This window comes from Alligator sinensis, unplaced genomic scaffold, assembly GCF_000455745.1.
Source record: "Alligator sinensis unplaced genomic scaffold, ASM45574v1 scaffold392_1, whole genome shotgun sequence".
Classification (NCBI taxonomy): Eukaryota; Metazoa; Chordata; order Crocodylia; family Alligatoridae; genus Alligator; species Alligator sinensis.
Window position 1 is genome coordinate 3,874,829 of NW_005841898.1, and position 5,018 is coordinate 3,879,846.

At 48.7% G+C, this 5,018-nt stretch overlaps 1 protein-coding gene across 2 annotated transcripts in view; it reads right to left on the bottom strand.

Moving 5' to 3' along the window:
- The window catches only part of LOC106721877, a 42,179-nt gene that overhangs the window by 3,307 nt on the left and 33,854 nt on the right, over nucleotides 1–5,018 (bottom strand). The gene's annotated exons all lie outside the window — the stretch shown is intronic.

The following is a 5,018-nucleotide window of genomic DNA, read 5'->3' on the forward strand; positions in this document are numbered from 1 at the left end:
AGATCTGGCCATAGGGTATAATGGGGAAACAATAAAATATCTATAACTTTGTTGTTTTTTGTCTGACTTAGATGAAATTTTCAGGAGTGGTAGACTCTATAGAGAAAATGAATCCTACCAAGTTTCAAGTAGATTGGTGCAGGGTTTTGGGGGGAACTGGACCCCAAATTCTTGAAACCAAAACTCCTATCATGTCTATGTGTCACAACTGCAGGGGTGGTAGCTCTTACTGAGGCCACAAAGCCTGCCAAGTTTCAAGAAAATTGGTGTAGGGGGTTGGGAGGAACAGCACCCCAAATTCTTGAAACCAAAACTCCTATCATGTCTATGTGTCACAACTGCAGGGGTGGTAGCTCTTACTGAGGCCACAAAGCCTGCCAAGTCTCAAGAAGATCAGTGCAGGGTTTTGGGTGGAACTGCCCCTCAAGCTGCAGACAAGCAAAACTGGCGCCATAGGTGCTGTGGGACTGACTGTGTCTGCCTTGGGGCGGGAGGGGAGACACTGCTGCAGGCCTGGCTGCTAAACTGCTGTGATCCCAGTTACCAATCAATCCATCATGATTCACTCAGGGACTCAGGGACCAGCTCAATACACAGGACCTAGCTACTATATAATGACTTAATGAGCATCAATTAGCACCTACAAAACCGAGCTAAGGAGAGGAAAGACTCAGTACAGACAATCAACTGCCCCAAGACAGACACAGTCTTGGCACGAGTTTTGTCTGTCAGCAGCTAGGGGTGCAGGGCCCCAGAACCCTCCTGCACCAATCTCCTCCACAGCTGGCACACGTTGTGGCCTCAGCAGGGGCCACCATCCCTGCAGCTGTCACCCCTCTGTGCCTTAGCACACGCAGTGTCACCCATGGCACTGGTTTTGCTTGTCCGCAGTTTGAGGGGCAGTTCCCCATAAGCCCCTGCACTGATCTTCTTGAAACTTGGCAGGCTTTGTGGTCTCAGTAAGAGCTACCAGCCCTGCAGTTTTGACCCCCCTGTGGTGTAACACACAGCTGTGACATGAGTTTGGCTTTCATGAATTTGGGGTACAGTTCCCCCCAAACCCCTGCACCAATCTTCTTGAAACATGGCAGGCTTCGTGCTCTCAGCAGAGGGTAACACCTCTGCCAATTTCATCCAAATCAGACAAAAAAAAACAAAGTTATAGATATTTCATTGATTCCCCATTATACCCTATGGCAGGATCTCTGAGGCGGCTCTGACGCTTCGGAGCCGCTTCAGCCGGATTGAGGTGGCAACCCTGTCCAGAGCTCTGGATCGGATCACAGCCATCCGAAACAGCCGGTTCTGCAGCCGGATCGGATCGCTGCTGACTTGCACAGGCCTGCTCTCTACACCTTTAAAACCATCTTATTTAACCCTCTCCCACTTCCTAAGTGACTGGAGCCTCTACATCATTGAAACTGGCAGGCTATACCCTACATACCACAGGGACCCAAAGACCCTTGTTCAACCTTACACTAGCTCCCTCTTATTCAGATCATTCTGAACTATTTTTTCCTTGCTTGCACCAATAGAAAAGCAAATTAAGTATTGGGGGAAAAAAAATCAATGCTTAATCAGTCTTAGAAGAAGGGAAACTTATTTACTCAGTACTTGTTGGGCTTTACTTCTCACTCTGGTTCCAGTTCAGAGAGGCTTCCTTCAGAAAAGCCAAGGCAACTGTTTTCCAGGAGCATACTGATTGTGACAGTGCAGGGTTTAAGATGAGCAATCCTCAAGTCCCCCACTTAGATGCAAGGAAAAAGGGGTTTCTCATTAACAGGGATCCGGGTTTTCCATTTCCCATGGAAAAACAGCGTTAACTGTGGATTTTGCCCTTTACCAGAGACAAACATGGATTTCTCATTTTACCAGAGAAACCCACAAATTTTGCCATTTTTGCAATGAGCTCCCTGCAGGCTGGCAGAGTTCCAGCCTGCAAGGAGCTGGGAGGGAGCGGGAGGAAGGCAGAAAGACAGGGGGTGCCTCGTGCATGGATATGCACGTGGCCAGAAGCAGCCTGAAGAGCAGCTACAGCAGGTAAGTGCAGTGGGAGAGGGGGACTGAGGCCCCTGTAGGGAGGGAGCTAGGCAGGGCTGGGGGCCCTAGCAGGGAGCAGGACGGGGCCATGGATGGCTTGTCTGGGAGAGGGAGAGGGCCAGTTCCCTGCTGCTGTGCACACTCCTGGGGGGCAGCTGAGACCTGCACCCCCTGGCGGGGGTGGGGCTCGCACCAGTGAGGAATCCCCTCAACGCCCTGCTGTCCCCAGCCATACCGGGTCACACCTCCTGGCTCCAGAGGTCCCAGTGGAGGGAAGCTTGGTGGCAGCTCGAGTCCGCAGTCTGAGCCTGCCCCAGGTACAGATCTGGGGGGCGTGGGTCTCCCCCGCCTGCCAGGAGTATGCACAGCAGCTGGGAGCCATCCCTCCCCCTCCCCCAGACAAGCCACCTGTGGCCCTGCCCTGCTCCTGCTACGGCCCTGCAGCCACACATTGCAGCCCCCGGGCCCAAAACCCCACCCACCTGGGCAGCAGCCTCAGCCTGTGCCTGCCCTGGGTACAGATCTGGGGGGCTCCGGTTCCCCCCTGCCTCCTGGGGGTGCATGCAGTAGTGGGGAGCCACCTTGCTCATGTCTACAGCAAGGGGAGAGTAGGGGCAGGGGGCTGCGGACCCAGGTCCATATCCCTGGCAGCTAGGGGCCCCCTCTGGCAGAACTGGGGGAGCAGAAGCCTTTAATTTTAAATCACAGATTTGGGGGGTTTTAGCAGAGAATCTGTGATTTTTTTTTTTATATCAGAGAAAAATCAGGATCCCTGCTCGTTAATCAGTACCACCCACAACATGGAGTAACAATAGATTTACTCAGCACTTGTAGATAAGCCTTTGCTACATGAGGCAGGTTTGTCAGGAAATTATCATTTGATTTACTAGCAACTTTTTAAGCACACATGCACACCCTAACTGAGCTGTTTCCTCTTTTTAAGCCCTCCCTCCAGTCCTGTTTCCTATTGCAGGTGTAGCAGGGTGGGGCCTGTTAAGCCTCTTTTAACCCCTTCCTGGACACTAAGGTGTGTATACCTAAACAAAGCTTCCACTGTTGAATAGAAAATCTTTCCAGGAACCCATCTGAAATGGAGAAAGTGAAAGATTAAATGGACTTCCTGATTCCCAAGTTCCTTTAAAGCAGACTTGATTTTGAATGGCTATGTGACAAGAAAAATAAATCTCTTACCACAAAAACTTTATGGAATTAATGTAGATAAAAAAGGCACAACATTGAGGCTATCCTGAAAACAGATGCCTCTCTCATTTACTTGAATGGGTAGTTATATCTGATGATGGTGTTATTACTGCTAAGGGTCAGGTAAACAATTTGGTTGCCTTCTCCAAAGAAAAGTTACCATTTCAAAAGTCTTTTGGAGGAGCATGTTGATTTCCAGGGCTTCTTTCATCTCAATCAATTTTCAGATGTGCACATGGCAAAATGTAAAAAAGACACTAAACTTCCCATGCTCTGCATTTTTCTTCATATATGGTGATTTCCCTTGATAACGATACTTGCTTTTCTTTCAGCTTTCTCATTTGTTTGACTATAGCCAGAAAGATAATTTTCAATGAGTTCTTAAGGACCTAGTGCAGTCTACAAAACCAATTCAGTCTTCGGGCAGCAGGCAATGTTTGATGATGCTCTGGAAGAAGCTATAAAGGATGCAGCAGGTCTTAACATTTTTAAGTTTCCACCAGAAGCAAAAGAAAAAAGACATGAATCCTAGTATTTCAATATTATGGCAAAAGATGCAAAAATCAAGAGCTAGGCAGGTTTCAATTCTTTGGAAATTTCTTATCAGGCCTTTCCACAAATGCAAGATACTTCCCATCTTTCTTCCAGACATCGGAATGCAAAATAAAGTGTCCCTGGTGCAACATAGGCCTTCCTTATGAGAAACAGGTTTCATTTATTTTTACAAACTTGGACTAGAACCAGAATAAGCCAGTGGGCACTAGAAGTCAGTCAAGATGGGCACCTCCCTTGTATCCTGCTTTCCTTTACAATTTTTTTGCCACATGCTGCTACCTGTTGCATAAGATTAGATCCATATCAGGATTGGCAAGGACTTTTATGGTTCTAAACAACTGCACCACTAACATCCATGAATTGTGTGTTGCATAACCTCACAGAGGCCTATTTCCACATTTTTAAGGTTCACCTTAGATTTCATAGATTTCATAGACATTAGGACTGGAAGGGACCTCGGAAGATCATCGAGTCCAGCCCCCTGCCCAAAGGGCAGGAAGTCAGCCGGGTTCATAGGATCCCAGCAAGATAAGCATCCAGTTTGCTCTTGAAGGTGTTCAATGTAGGCGCTTGAACCACCTCCGGTGGCAGGCTGTTCCAGACCTTGGGGGCTCGGACAGTAAAGAAATTCTTCCTTATGTCCAGCCTGAAACGGTCTTGTAGTAGTTTATGACCATTCGACCTAGTCGTCATCCCTTGGGGCACTCTGGTGAACAAACGTTCCCCCAGATACTGGTGGTCACCCCTGATAAACTTATAGGTGGCCATCAGATCACCCCTGAGCCTGCGCTTTTCCAGGCTAAAGAGCCCTAGGGCTCTCAGCCTGTCATCGTAGGGTCTGCTTCCCTGACCTCTGATCATGCGCGTGGCTCTTCTCTGGACTCTCTCAAGCTTCTCCACATCCTTTTTGAATTGTGGAGCGCAAAACTGGACGCAGTACTCCAGCTGCAGCCTCACTAAGGCCGAGTACAAGGGGAGAATGACGCCGCAGGATTTGCTTGAGAAGCATCCAGGGATGCAAGCCAGCATTTTGGTCACTTTACTAGCTGCAGCATCACACTGCAGGCTCATGTTCGTCTTGTGGTCAGTGATGACCCCCAAGTCTCTTTCTTCCATAGTGCTAGCCAACATAGCACTGCTGAGCCTATAAGGATGCTGCGGGTTTTTCTTCCCAAGGTGGAGAAACTTGCATTTATCGGCATTGAACACCATCAGATTCTCAT